Genomic DNA, 15,969 nt, shown 5'->3' with positions numbered 1-15,969 from the left:
GCTGCTAAATAACCATCCCAGCTAAAGCTGGAAGCAGAGAGGGGTTGGGGCAGGGGGAGGGGAGGCCTGCAGTGCCCGCTCAGGAACCCTGCCTGGTTCAGAAATAATCCTGGCCCACCAAGCCTCTGACCCTTGACTCTGACATGCTGCATCTGGTACTACGATACAAATTGAATAAATAAATCTGCTACTGGAGGAGATTTATGAGCTGCTGGTCATTGTCTCTGCTATTTGCACAGGGAGAAGATGCCCCTGGGCTCTGTGATAAAGGGACAGAACCTGTTCAATATATGGAGGCTCTGCCTCCAGGGTGAAAGGTGTTTGTAGGGTATAAAACAAGCCAGTCTGCCCTTCACGGATTTGTGTGCATGCTGCTTTTAATGGGAAACCATTAAAGTGAGCATCTAACAATGGGATAAATCTCTTAAAGGGAGTGGGAGCCTCTTTCAGCCTACTCTGAAGCAAACCCCCAGGGCAGCAGCTAACCCCTTTTAGGGGTCTGGCCTTATCAACAAAGATAACAAAGTTCAGTTCAAGCCACCTCCTCTGGCTTTACTGCTCCTAATGCTCTTCTCTCAGGACAGCTCAGCCCACACACTAGATCCTCTCTCTCTCCAGGTAGCCACTGCCATCCCCCTTGTACCATGCAATCCTTCTGTAAGAATCACATCCATCCTGGATGATTTGATTCTTACAAGTGGAGTATTTTAGTTAGTACAGGAATGATTTTGTCCCAGTGGTTTTGATCATGGTATGTCGTTGATTCTTATATCAATGATTTTTATAAATGGAGTGCACTGTATCTGGCTTGGATAGTGAACCACCCACCCCATGGAGTCAGCAAAGCCCACTCAGCCCTTTCCCAGCAGAGTGCATGCTACCAGCAAGATTTAATATGTACCAAGGGAAGGGAGTCCTGGTAAAAATTCTTCCTCATTAGCAGCCTTTTCCCAGCTGTGGTTATCGTGCAGATTGCTGGCAGGTGTTCCCTTGAAAGTGGCATCAGATGGGATTCCTGTCGTGACGAGTCCTGAACCACCAGAGCAAAGGCAAAGAGACATTGGGCCAGGTTCTGACCTTACTTATCCTGGTGTAATTCCACAGCAACTTGCCTCAGAATCTTCTCATTTGAGAGCTGCCCATTGCCACTCTTGGACCTGTGCTCTCTCTGCTTTGGAGTGGGCTCTCTGCTATTGTACCAGAGAAATGAGACATTTCTAGTGTCCGTCCTGGAAAATCACAGCAGTAGGGTGCCCTTCCCACAGCCCTACCTGCTTTCCTGCTTTCAGACACTGCTCCCGAACATGCATGGAGGTAGAATGGAGAGCAGCTGGCAACTTCGCTTCTGTGTGAGGTAGGGAAGTGTAGTGCACACCAGGACAAACGAAAGTGTTGCAGAGCTGGTGCTGCAAAAGGGAGTGGGGGAGCCAGTGGGGCTTCCTCCAGAGAGACGTGAATCTCATGCAGCTTCCATTCCTGTGAGTGAGGCTGGTGTAACACCCTAGTGTTGGAAAGCACCTCTTTCCACCCCAGTGCGTCTGTGCCTTAGCTAGGAAAGAGCAGTCAAGAGAATGAGGATGGACGGTGTAGTGTGTGGTCAGCAGTCCCTGCTATGTCCCTGTGTGTGACACTGGGTAGCACAGAGTTTGAGGCCAGAAGAGAGCACCAGATCATCTAGTCCAGATGTTCTCAAACTGTGGGTCGGGACCCCAAATTGGGTCGGGACCCTGTTTTAATGGGGTCACCAGGGCTGCCGTTAGTCTTGCTGGGGTCCGGGGCCAAAGCTGAAGCTCAAGGCAGAATGTCGAGGCTCAGATGTGTTGCAGGCTCTGAGGTGAGGGGATGCTGCTCTCTCTCTTTGGAGATGGATTCGCTAACTGCTTGCTTCGTTTGGAAATCCCGTCCCAAATTACCTTGCTGGCCAGTGCATTTGAAAAGCCTGGTGTGCTGTTAACACTATCAGTTGTTGACTGCAGGACATAACATTCTAAGGTCTTTCTCAGTCATCTGGATCTCTTGGTATAGGATTCTTTTCTCTTTGGGGAGTCACGTTTTGCCATCTTGCTGCGTTTGCCTGCTGTGGTTGGGGCTAGGAATGCCAGGCCTTGCACACAGACCTGTCCTCACTATTTATATTACTAAGTGGTCTGATATCCGTGGATCGTTCGTGCTGCTAAGGGCTGTATTTGCATCTCCTTCCTTCCCTGTTAATGCATGAGAAATGAGGATTTGTCAGCTGCTGTGAGCAAGCTTTGAAATCGGTCACCTTTCCATGTGATTTGCGGGGCTCCCAACCTGGAGGCCCATGTCCTGGTGGGGTGAGGGTTTAGAATCTGATTTATGCATGTTACTGCTCTGGGGGTGGGGAACAGATTTATTTGCTGGGTTTAAGGCTCCAGGAGCTAGTTTGCCCTCCCTCTCCTCATAGTTTCTTTATGGGAAGGGCACATGGAAGTCTGTGCTCTGCTCTCCCTTGGGCATCAAGTGGCTCCCTCTACCGCTGGCTTTCTTTTTGCCAAGCCCTGACTTATTGAATAACGTGAGAACTGTAGAGATAAAACAAATTGAGTTATTCCACAGAGCCTGCAAATTTCCTTATCATATAACTAGACTCGTCACCTATATTAGGAGCCTGCACTCAAGTGCATCCGAATTTTCAGAGCTCTAAGTAACTATTTGTCCCATCATAAGGAGAAGCGATGGGAAGGGGAGAGGTTTCTTAGCTTCTGCTTTACTCTGAGGGTTTCACTCCATGTCTCAGAAATGGAGATGCCAAAGCTGTGTATTGCCCCCTGGGTGGTGCCATCTGATGGATCTGGTGGGTGCTCTACAATGGGTAACTTGTCCAGGACAAGCAGATATAAGGATACTGTGATGTATGCCTTTATGCAGTGAGAACCATGAAGGGGACACAACAGGTATCTCAGGGTCGTTCTTCAAGTGATGGTCCCGATGTGTATTCCACACGTGCCTACGCATATGTGCATGATGTGCCTAGGTCTGGAGATTTTTAGCAAGCGGTGGTCACTGGTCTGCACCTGCTCAATGGAAGGGAGCACAAAAGTCTCTTTTTAAGGGCCCCAAAAAGGTGATGGGTGGAATAATTCATTTTCTCATTATTTTTTCCCACCAATTAGGCCTAATTTCCAAATTTTGTAATTTCCTAATTTTTGGTCCATTGATTTTCAGTCCTCTGCTACTCTTGTTTACCAGTCATAATCTTAACGCAGTCCTTGAATGGTGTCAGTAGCCCCTTTCTGTTTAAATTAATTCAGTCTGTCTGTCGCCTCACATCTTAAACAGTTTTATATAACAGATTATTGTTACAATTCATGACAATATTTTTTACAGTTGAGCTCACAGGGTAAATTTGTAGGCCCAGTTATTACGATAGATCTGTTTTCCCTGTAAGCTGCGCACTTGGGCGGCCTTGCAGGAGAGATTCAAGTGCCGCCCAGCTGATTAGGAGAGCAGGCACAGCCTGCAGCATGTGTTCAGGTGCCCCTCCTCCCACGTTGCTCCCTCCTGCAGTTGCTCCTGGGAGCTGGGACCCTCCTGCTGGCTGTGCAGAGCAGGAGAGGGGGAAAGGAGGAGGGTGCTGATGTTCCCATCCCCCGGCCCCTGTACCCCATCTCTGCAGAGCAGGGCAGAGGGGACAGCCTGGCTCAGGAGGACTGTCTGAATGGTGAGTGGCTGAGTGCCTTTCTTAAAGAGACAGTGCACTGTTTCTGAGATTTCCCCAGCAGCCAACTCACACAGTCTCTCTCTCTCTCTATCTCCCCCTCCCCTTGTCCATGTACCCCATCTCTGCAGAGCTGGAGAGGGGAGACAACAGGGCTCAGGACAGAGCGGGTGAGCTTTCTGTGGGTGTCTTAAAGAGACAGCGCACAGCTTTCCTCAGCAGCCAATCCTGGCTGGAGTAATTATTCCTATGGTAACTTTTAAAAAATATATATTATATCTAGGTTTTTTGTTTCTACTGGTGGCTCACATAGGCACATACCTCGGTGCACATAACAAAATTTATTCCGCACATGGATGGAAAAAATCAGAGGGAACATTGCAGCAGACCCCAGGGACATGGGCTAGACCCTGTTGTTGAAGTTTCCCTCTGCTGAGTGTTGGCTGATCGTAACAAATCCCATAACCCAGCCTCATGGTCCATCCCAGACTTGATCCCTTGCCTGTTCCTGTTAGAGTTGTTAACTAACACATGATACCATAGGTAACCCCTAAACATTGCTAGAGTCTCTGCATTCAAAGAGGCCCTACATATATCTGTGGTGCTTAGCTGGATACCAAGGTGATGGGCACCTTTGAAATACCATTGGCAGATGGGTGAGGTCTCCATTCACAGATTCTCTAGATTTGAGGGCACTGGGTCTGCCCCAGAACGTGGGCTGCAGCTTTTCTCCCCTCAGTTTGCTCACTGCTCTCTTCAGGCCTCTGTCTCTGTCCTGCCAAACACATTGTAGTGATAAAGACATAAGCACTTCATGCTCCCCTGTGCGTAGAGCTGGGTAAAGGACGCACAGTTCTGTCCTCCTAGCAGCTCCTGTGTGGTGAGACAAGCCCTTCTGTCTGTGAGAGCTGCCTTGTCCAGACTCCCTGTGATGAGGCCTTGATCTTGGCTGGAACCTCTAGGGATCACTCATAAGAACCTAAGAACAGCCATACTGGGTCAGACTAATGGTCCATCTAACCTAGTGTCCTGTCTTCCAACAGTGGCCAGTGCCGGATGCTTCAGAGAGAATGAACAGAACAGGCAGTCATCGAGTGATCCATCCCCCGTCGTCCACTCCCAGCTTCTGGCAGTCAGAGGCTAGGGACACCCAGAGCATGGAGTTACATCCCTGACCATCTTGGCCAATAGCCATTGATGGACCTATCCTCCATGAACTCATCTCATTCTTTTTTCAGCTCCCCAGGGTACCCTTTGCTAATGACTGGTGGTGCCTGCCTGTCTCCAGACTCCCAATCACTGGAGTTATCCATCTCCTCATGTTCAGTTTGCAGGATATACTGGTCCATTTTTGTGGCAGCAGGTCTGCCATTCCCTTCTGGTGTTACTTCCATGCTGCTGTCTGAACACAGGGCTTCCTTGAGTATCATATTGCACTCAGCCTGAGGTTAAGGAAGAAGCCTTTGTGTGAACACTCACTGCTGAAGGAGTCCAGAGGCACAGGTCTCAGTGGTGCAGTGCTGGGGCTGGGACCTGCAGGCCTCACAATGCAAGGAGCTGAGAGGAGTGGGACAAGCTGGGATTCAGAGGTAGCTGTTTGTACATTAGTAAAGACAGTTTTATTTCTGGAGATAAAACCTAAGGAGACAATTTCATCCCTGGTGTAACTCTATTGGAGCAATTGCTTCATAGCTTCTTATATTGTGAAGGAGCTCAGAGACCTGTACAATGACAGAGAATATACAGGGGACTCCTCTCTAGTAACGGCAGTGTATCCATCTCTGGGTGGGAATGGTATTTGTTTCACATGGCTCAGCAATGTAAGGCTGCAGGGGCCTGGGACAGGAAGTGAAGACGAGAGTCCAATTGTAACTGAAGGGGGAAGGAAGGGAACTGCGATGTGGTTAGTCAGGTGTGACTCCTTCCAGCACGGAGCTCCTTTGGGAGATGGATGCGTTATGATTACAGCTGGTCAGAAAACATTTGTCAAAATGGGTTTCTGTCAGCAAATGCTGTTTTTAACTAAGCTGAATTTTTTTGTTTTAGAAAAATTTTGAAATGTCATTTCAAACTGAAATTTTCATTTTGAAATTTATTTTATATTGTATTTTAGTTTTACATTACTGTTGTTTTTACATTATTCCATGACATGCCAGTAGTAATAGCATATAATATGATGTCATTGTGACAACTTGACATGGTATGACATCATATTATCTACTGCTCCTGGGATGGAATAATACAAAGATAATAGTAATTTTAAAAATGCCAAAAAAATACATTTTGAAATGATTGAGGAGGGAAATTTGTTTTTCAGGAAAATTTGGAAATACTTGTTTTCACAGTGATTTGGAACAAAATTTTTTTTGAAATGTCGTTATTTCCCCTGAAATGGAAATTCTGCATTTCAACCAGCTGTAATTATAATAGTCGATAATTACATGATCACATGCTATTTTTTCACAGGAACCCTGCCTCATTCAGTGCACAAGATTGACAATACTCACTGAATGAGGAGCTGTTCAATATTTTGCGTTCTTCTCATTCTTCAGTGGGCAGCCCTAGGCCTCATGTACTGCACTCTATTCAAACCTTGCTCTGAAGGTAGAATTATGTATTTCCACATGGGCTTTTTTTGTGGCACTCTTCACTGTAGCACCTATTTCAGAATGACCCTGTGAGGTTTGGAGGTATTATCCCTCTTTTACAGATGGGAAACTGAGGCACAGCGAGATTAAGTCCAAAGTTTCCATTGATTCTGGGTGCCTAATTTGACATGCCTTCGTAACAGTCTGTAGCAGTTTATACATTCAGAGCACAGCTCTCACTGACTTCTGTTGCAGCTGTGAGTGCTCAGTGCTAGACCTGCTGGGAGGACAATTAGGTTTCATGGGAACTTTCAAGGTTTTAACATTTGTTTTTGTTCTTCAGTGGAACGAAAACAAAACCTTTTGAACATTTTTGCAGGAAATGTCTTCATGCTTGCCAGGACCATGGGAAAGCCATGTTCAAGTCCCTGTGCTGTCTGATTCAGAGCAGTAGGACATCTCAGGCCACTCCAAATCAGACAGAGCTGAGATTTTAATGTGGGTTTACCACATCCCAGACCAATACAATCCTCACCCAACTATAGAGTTTGTCTTTCGTGCCTCACCACAGGTCCAGGAGTCTTCGCAATTAATATTTTTTTGGAAACTGATATGTCTCTGCCAAACGATTCAACTCTGACCAAATAGCATATTTCACTGAGATGACTGTTCTGACTACCTTTACTCAGCACTTCTGCAAATGAGAACATATAGCTCCAAGTCAGGCACCCAGAAAATGAAAATCACACAATTAGTGACCCCCTGTATAGAGTTGGGGTTAAGTGAATTGACTAACATCCCACAGGAACTCTGTGGCAGAGGCAGGAATAGAATCCAGTTCTCCAGGGCAGCATTTAACTCTCTTAACCATGAGACCATCCTTTCCCTTCCTGCAATCACCTGCCCATGCCGTACAGACCTTCTAACTTCTGCAACAATTGAGGCAGGGGTTCCACAGATAATAGCCTTCTTCTCTACCCAGCCCTGATTAATCCCCAGACAAGGTCCATCTTGTGCATTGAATGAGATCGGGGTACTGTGGAAAAAAATAGTATGTGATCATGTAATGGAAGACAGTATCACAATACATATGCACAAAGGGTCTGAATGAAAGTTGCACAGGCAACCTTAATACTGGCATTTCCTGACATTTGTGTGATTGACTTTGCAATCTTAATAATGTTCTTTTAATGTAGTTTTCTATATGTAATTTCCTGGGTTTTTAAAAAAGCAAATGGAAAAACAGAAATTCCCTCACATGGTATATTGGCACCCCACGGGTCATCAGCAGGGTTGGGACCTTTAGATCCATCACACAGATCTCTGTCACTCAAGCTAAGGGAGTAACAGACAGCAGTAGCAGGCTGCTGTGCTCTATGTGGGCCAGCACTGGAGGGGGCTAAAACACACACTTTGCCAGAGGGTATCACAGACATTTGCTGACAGTGGAATATTGAGTTTCAGAGTCTTCGGTTCCATTCCAGCCTTTGGATGGGAGTGTTCTCTAGGGGTTGCAGACTTTTCTGCCCTGTCCCTGTCTTGTCTCCTCCACACACCTGAGTTCTCATCCCTTTCTCCTTGCCTACAAAATTCCAGACTCCCTTGGTCTTCTCATCCCCGTCCCAGTCTTCTTGCCTGTCAAGTCCTAATCTTACCCATCTAGCCTCCCAGTCTCCCCCACTCTCTTTGTTTTCCCTTTGAAAGTTTTATCGCGGAAATAAATGTTAGCCAGTGTTGGAGTTGCACCAAGTTTGTGTGTGATTAGGGGTGCCAGGTTGTGGTGCTGCCTAGCTGTGATTTGCACAAGTTGTGTTATTCCACTGGCAATAAAGACTATGCCTCTGAGGCAGGTGGGTTATAATGGCCTGTTGCCACCTGGGACCATGGGCTGGAGCCTGTCTGCACCAAGCTCTCCAGTGGGTTGATGCAGGTTTTCACCTTCTCTCAATCACTGTTCAGCTGCCCGACTGTTATGTTGGCATGGCAGAGGGTGATGCTGCCAAGCAGGCGCTCTGGGCCATCAAGGATACAGGCAAGGCCTTCCCTCTTTTTGGGAGCATGGGGCTGAGTGGAGGCTGGCTTGTGCTTTAACAGTATTTACAAAGGGGTAGGAGTTTAAATGCAGCTTTGGTGTTTTAGCCAATGCAGCATTGACTTGCTGTGCCATGCTGCAGGAGCTGCTGCTGACAGGTGGCCTCACACAGCATCACTAATATGGGCTTGTTCCTGGGGCTGGGGCTGATATGAAATTGTCAAACTAATTTAGTAATTGTCGCAACATGTCATGTGCAATGTGACTTCAGCTGTACTTGGCACAGTTCCCAATCTGGGCCAGGAGCAAAAGACATGGCAAAGCCAGCACACTCAGCTGCAGGCCCCCACATTGCTTGTGAAACAAAGGAGCTCAAGGCTCAGTATGGTGATACAGGTGCATGTCTTGGGACTCCATGAGTAGGGAGAAGCCAGAGTGTCACAGCCCGAGTTGGGCTGGTACCAGAAGAGTCTGATTATTTTGTGGTTTAAGGGTTTATGGTTTTGGTGTACACCGACAGCAGCACATGCGGGTCCAGGGGTGTGTGGCAGCTTGTGTAACTCTGCCATGCACCGGGATAATTTAAAGATGAGCTGAATAGTGATTCCGCTGGCTGGGTTATCTGCAGGGATTGAACCCTTGACGTCTGGATCTAAATGCGTGTGTATCTGCCACCTGAGCAAAAGGAGGTTTATAAACCATTCCATGTAATCTGACCACTAGAGGGAGATGGGAGAGCTGCACTGTCTCAGCCTCCAAGGCACAAATGGCTATAAGCTCTGGAAGAATGAAGCCTCTAGTTTGGTCTGCTTGGTTACTAGCTGCATCTGACACCTGCCTCTGTTGCTGTGCAGAGGACTGGCTTTACCATGGCGCTCACAGCATGGGCACGGGAGGGGCACTGCCATCATGAGGGGTCCTAAGCTTGTTGTGTTTAGGGCCTGTGGTCCAAATTTATCCTGGCTGTAACCCCATTGGCTTCCATAAGGTGTCCCCCAGGGCCAACTCTGAGCCTGTGGTTTTGTCACTGATGTGGGAGGCTGAGATAGCTGCTTGGATGATATCTGATGGGGCTGTTGTTTCGAAGGATTGTCCTGTCTGAGGGAAGAGAGAGTAGTGGAATATCACTGTGAGCTGCTTTCGTAATGCTACGAGTAAGTGTTGTTCATGAGGAGCTTCCTGTCAGCTGTGCATCCTGTCTACTTTGCATCCAGCTCATCCTGCTGGCATAGCTCTGCACCCTGGGCCCTGCCCTGGGGCTGAGAACACTTGCCAGAGATCAAGTTCTGTGGAGATGGGCTTTCACCTAGTTGCTGGCAGATCTTACTTTTCACAGTCTAGCTCTGGCTGAGGATATTGTCTTTTCCTGATACAGAGGGATTGCAGAGAGAACACACGAATGGGAAAGCCTCCCCTTCCTCCCTCCCCCCCCCACCCCAGGCTCCACTGGAGCTGGGATTCTTCCTCAATCCTTGCTACATAACACAGCTTTGTGCTGAGTGATTGACTCCGCTTCATAGTTTGTGAAATGCTTTGGGATGAAGGTGTGAAATAAATGTAAGTTATTAATCAAATCCCCCACATAATCCAGGGAACTCACTGCCACAAGAGATGCCTGAGGCTGAGAGACTGGGGGATTAAAAAAAGGAATCACTATGTGTATGGAGAATGGAAACATCTCCAGTTACATCAGTGTTCCCAGATCAAAACTACATTGAGGTGGAGATAAGGTTGAAAGCACATGTTGGCAGTGTAGGGTAAAAATGTTACATGGATTTTGTAATTATCCAAAACCAAATGTTGTAAACTCAGAAAATTCAGAGTCAAGCTTAAACTTTAAAAGCAATCCAAACATGTTAGGTTAAGGCAGGGGTGGGCAAACTTTTTGACCCGAGGGCCACATCTGGGTAAGGAAATTGTATGGCGGGCCATGAATACTCATGAAATTAGGGGTTGGGGTGTAGGGGAGGGTGAGGGCTCCGGCTGAGGGTGTGGGCTCTGGGGTGGGGGCAGAAATGTGGAGTTCAGGGTGCTGGGAGGAGACTCCGGGCTGGGGCAGGAGGTTGGGGTGTGGCTCTGGCGGGGTGTGTGGACTCTGGGTGGGGCTGGGGATGAAGAGTTGGGGGTGCAGGAGAGTGCTCTGGGCTGGGACTGAGGGGTTTGGAGGGTGGGAGGGGGATCAGGGCTGGGGCAGGGGGTTGGGGCACGGGAGGGGGTCAGTGGTGTGGACTCCGGGCGGCGCTTACCTTAAGCAGCTCCCAGAAGCAGCGGCATGTCCCCCTGCCGGCTCCTACGTGGAGGCGCGGCCAGGCAGCTCTGCATGCTGCCCCGTCTGCAGGTGCTGCCCTTGCAGCTCCCATTGGCTGCAGTTCCCGGCCCGTGGGAGCTGCGGAGTAAGTGCTTGGGGCTGAGGCAGCATTCGGAGCTCCCTGGCTGCCCCTATGTGTAGGAGCCAGAGGTGGGACATGCCGCTGCTTCTAGGAGCCACATGGACAGGCCTGACCCCGCTCCCTGGCTGGAGCACCAGAGCTGGGAAAGCCCTGGACCCTACTCCCCAGCAGGAGCTTGAAGGCCGGATTAAAACGTCTGAAGGGCCGGATGCGGCCCCCGGGCAGTAGTTTGCCCACCCCTGGGTTAAGGAAATGCACAGTTAGGGCAACTCAGTCAGCCTCACCTCTGCCCTCTAGTGATGCCATGCAGTTATCTTCGATTGATCCCTAGGAGTGTTTGTAATCCCAGATTAGAATAATTGGATCTTTAAAGACATAGTAGATTATTTTTATGCCTTTTTTCTCCTGGTGGTGCTACCGTGCAGGACAAGATTTTCTGCACCAGCCTCCACTAAAGGATAAATTTTCAGTTATGAAAAATAATTACAAAAATGACCATTAATCCTGAATTATTTCTTCACACATAACCAGTGCTCAGGATTTAAGTGAGTTTTAATTTGGTGGAAAGTTTGAAGAGTCTGTATTATTCCATTATTAAGATCATTCTGAGAGAGGGGAGTAGAGAAGGGCTGACACGAGGGGCTAAATTTCTTAAAGACCTATTTTCAAATCAATTTGAGCTAACAAACCAACTGATTCACTCGTAAATTCTCAGAGAATGAATTCTGTACCAAAGTGTAAGTGCTGGAATTTGGGAGGGCATGCACATTCTTCATGCATAATGAAGTGGTGGAAGCCCTGGTTCAACTGCAAAACTTAGCTCAGCCTTAACCATGACATCATGACTGGTGCCTCCATGATGATAAAATGAGACAGGATACCAACTCCATTGCTCAGGACACATGCTAGGAAGAAGCTTCCCCGTACCTGTCCACACAAGGTATCTTTCACCTTCTCCTGCAGTAGCTGGCATTGACTGCTCTGAGAGACATGGTCTAGTTTGGACACGGGTGGGAGGCTCCAGCCTATCATGTGCTTGGGTTTCCTTGCCAGTGTGGTAAGTGCTCAAAGCAGCTGTGCCAGCAAAGCTGGGAATGTGACACCAGCCTATGCAAGATGTTCCCTGTCATTCTCATTACATGGGTCACTCGCTTCATTGTTACTGTGGAAGGGAGGCAGGAGTTTCCTCTGTAGCTGAGATGGCAGCTAATGAATCTAAGCTGTGCTCTGGGAGAAGTGCTGCAGGGTGGCCACTGGCTTGCTGCGGCTGTGGAGGGCTCTATAGCTCATGGAGGTCGGCATGTGGAGTGACAGTGGTTAAATCGCAGATTAATTCTCAGTAATTTTTAAACCTATTTACACCAGGACAGAGGGCGCCATGGACGCTCTGTTTCTGGGTTAACCAGGCTAATTTCCAATGAGCTTAGGTCTGTTGGAGACTGCTTTGAATGGAAATCGGAGCTTCCATGAAGGTTTGTACTGGTTGAAATAAGTAGGCTGGAAATCAGACTTTTAGCTAACCTAGTGTGATTCTGCATACAAAGGCCCCGGTTCTTGGGAGCTGCATTATCACCATAAAGGCCTTTTCTATCGGAGCAAATCCAGGCAGAAGATTTGGCCTTCAGGAATGTCCTGGAGCAGTGGGGAGGTAGCTCTCTGGCTTCTCATGGTTACTGTCTCGAGGACTGCTGCTCTCCCTGGCCATCCCTCTGTGAACAGTGGGGTGATGTCTCTGGCCAGCCCAGCCCCTGGTCTCCCGTGCCTTTTCCTGTGGCCGGGCCAGGGCTGGAAATAGCTCTCTGGAAATGTTCTTGCAGATGCTTCTGGTGGGCACTAGTGCTGTCACAAAGCCCATCCTGGCTTGTCAGGCCCTGCCATTTACCCAGCTGGTAAATGTTCTAAACTCAGTCTGATCCTGTTTTGCACCACAAAACCAATGATATACCTGAGCTACATTGATATTTCCATCCTCTGGATAGATGACCTAAACTCTCTCATAGATTTCCACCACAACTTCAACAACCACCACCCATCCATCAAACTCTCTAGAACACTCTCACACCAGTATCAACTTCCTGAACACATGGATTAGCTTCAACAATAGAAGCCTCCAAACAGCTATATACAAGAAAGCCAGTGATCACCACATCTACCTCCACAGATCCAGCAACCACCCCATACACACCAAAAAATCAGTTATCTACAGCCAGGCATTCAAATACCACAGAATTTCTCTGGTGAGAAAGTTAGGGAGACACAACTAAACACGCTTAAAATCACCTTCACTGAACACGGACATTCCACCAGAGAAGTACATCATATCATGGAACGGGCCACCAAATACCCTAGGAGAACCTGCTTCAATACAGGAGACACCCCCCCCACCCCACCCCCACACAGACTGCACACCCCTAGCTATCATCTGTCAACCCACGCTGGATCCCATATGGGGGATCATCAAATAATAATAACCCTTATTGGATGAACGCCACATCAGAAAGAAATCTTTCCCCAAACCCCTCTTCTGGCCTTCAAACTAACCTCCCACGCAAAGCACTAGACCTACCATAGCAATAGATGCAAAACCTGGAGCCATATCTCCTCTATTACGATAACCAGTACTCCCTACAACACGTGTTGTGCCTCATTCAGCGCATCACATGCCCCAATAACGAATATGTGTGTGAAACCAGACAACCACAATGCTTTTGAATGAACTCACTCAGAAAAACAATCAGACAAAACCACTGTATCTCCTGTGAGTGAACACTTTTCTCAGAGTGCGTTCGCTCCATATCTGATCTTTCAGTCTGTGTCCTTAAAGGAAACCTGCACAACACCTTCAAAAGATGTGTCTGGGAGCTTAAATCCATAACGTATAGGGTTGACCTGCTGGCCACTTTGCTTCCCGGACTCTGCTAGACACCAAAAGCCAAAGGGTTTAGCAGGAACACTGGTTTTATGGCTCGTAGGATTTGTAACGTCTCACACTGTCAGCTACACTTAATTGCCCTCTTGAAACCCTTTGTATGTAACAATCTAGCCTCCAGTTGCCTGCTTCGTTTTAAGGGACTTCCCCCCATGCATTTACCTCTTCTGCTTAATCCCAGCTTGAATTTAGCTCAGACCCTGCTTCCTTCCCCAGATCTGAGGAAGAGCTCTGTATAGCTCGAAAGCTTGCACCTTCCACCACAAGAAGTTGGTCCAATAAAAGATATGACCTCACCTACCTTGTGTCTCTGCTGTTTTACTAGCAGTTGTGTGAGTTAGCCCATCACAGTGAGGAAGGGACTGATTGGCTGATTTAGACTGGTGTCTCTAATGCCTTTTCATGCTGGGCCAGGGATTTAAATAGCTCTCTGGCAACATTCTTGCAGATGACTAGAGAGCCAGTGCTCTGCAAAAATCAGCTTGTGTAATGTGCTCCCTTCAGTTAATAGGGCCAGGCAGCTGCATGCAAACTTGTGCAGTGTTTCAGGACCTGGACTGGTTGGGTGAGGTTTGGATCTGAAGACACAGTCAAAGACCCCTGACACTTCCACAGATGGAAAAAGGCACTTCTGGTAGAGCTCCCACCTACAAGCCCAGCAGCAGTTGGGGCTCCAGGAACAGCCTCACCTTATGAACCTCTTGGCTAGGTGCTGGATCAGGTCCATCACTAGTAAGGCAGGAGCTCTTCCCCATGTAACCACAGGATCCTTCCGCTGCCTCCTTGGCATCGCTTCGGACTAGTCGAGTCACAGCCCAGCTCTGTGCCTGGTTGGGCTGATGGAGAGGAAACAAAGGCCTTGTCCGCACTTCAAAGTTTTGGCTCACTCACAAAGGTGTTTTGGTGCATAACTCCCATGGAAATGAAAGGGAGCTAGACACCTAAATACCTTTGTGGATCTGGGCTTTGCTGTTCTACCTGTGCCAGCAAAGTGACAGTTGCTAGTGTAGATGCAGTTATACTAGTATGAGTGTGCTTAGACAGGTTCAGCTTACTCCAGTTGGTGGAGCAACATGAGCTGTCCTGCTTCAGGCCATGTCTACACTAGCGAGCTTACCGCTGTGCTGCTGTAAGATCTCTCATGTAGCCGCTCTGTGCTGATGGGAGGGAGCTCTCCAGCTGACATAATTAAACCACCCCAATGAGGGTACCTTTCCCACTGACATAGTGCTGTGGACACTACCACTTATGCTGATGTAGCTTACGTCACTCAGGGGTGTGTGTGTCCCCGAGCAACAAGCGTTTTGCCATCATAAGTGGGAGTGTAGAAATGGCCAAAGTGCCTTGTGCCAACATAAGTGCATCTGCTCTAGGGTGTTACAGGTATGGCTGTGGCAGTAAGGAATCACAACCCTCACCACCAGGTGTGCTGGTGACATGTTTTAAGTGTAAAGCAGATCTCAGAGCTGCACAGTGTACATGGCTGATGGCTCCACAGCCAAACCCTCTAGGGCCAGGGAGTAGGAGCAGTGTCAGAGGACAGCCTCGCTGCACTGCACAGGGAGAGGCCTGGGCACACAAGGGGCTACCCAGTGCTACTCAGAGAGTGCTGCCCAGCTGAGTGCGACAGCTTAACTGGTGGGCAGCAGCACATATACCTGCCCTGGCTGTAAAGAGTTAATAAGAGGGGTTTGTTTGATACCAAGAGAAGTGGCCTAACAATGGGGGAACAATGAACACATGGGCATTTGGGGCAAACCTCCAGCCTTTCCTACAGAGGGAAGGAGCACTGGGGCAAGGGCTTGGAGGAACATGAGCATGAGCATGTTGGCTTATGGAGAAGAGGGGGAGCGAAGGGTATGAGGGCGAAGCAAGAACGTCAGCCAATGAAGAGCTAGGCCATGAGGTATTACTGGGGCCCACATCAGGCTGTACTGGGCTCTACGGGTGGCTGGGGGATGTGCTGGCTGGGTTAGGGTGTGCAAAGAGGCATTGCCTGAGTTGGGGTTGGATGGAGTTGGGACCTGCAAGGTCAGACACTGGGATCCAACAGCCTGATGCTGGATGGGCTCTTTCCCAAGCACATATAGGGCACCCCTTGTGGCCTGAGGTAGCTTTACAGGCTGTCTGCCTCAGTTTCCCCTTTCAAAGGGCTCCTTAAATAAATTCTACACCCAGGCTTTCTGTCCAGTACCACCCCTTCTTGGGGTCTAGTTTTATTAACAAATGTTCAAACTACAGTCAACTCCAGTCCATCCATTTCCCCTCTTATCAGGTCACTGCCAGGCCTTCCCTGCCTGAGTCTCACTCTCCAGACCCAGGTTCCTGTGATGAAGTCACTTCTAGCA

The 15,969-nt window shown here is 48.4% G+C and overlaps 1 protein-coding gene across 4 annotated transcripts in view; it reads left to right on the top strand.

The window, feature by feature from the left end:
• Positions 1-15,969, top strand: part of CHD6 (chromodomain helicase DNA binding protein 6) — a 183,065-nt gene that overhangs the window by 62,284 nt on the left and 104,812 nt on the right. The window lies entirely within an intron of this gene.

Source organism: Lepidochelys kempii, chromosome 13 (assembly GCF_965140285.1).
Source record: "Lepidochelys kempii isolate rLepKem1 chromosome 13, rLepKem1.hap1, whole genome shotgun sequence".
Classification (NCBI taxonomy): domain Eukaryota; kingdom Metazoa; phylum Chordata; order Testudines; family Cheloniidae; genus Lepidochelys; species Lepidochelys kempii.
Note: the sequence above shows the minus strand (reverse complement) of the source record. Positions and strands in the feature narration are given on the sequence as shown.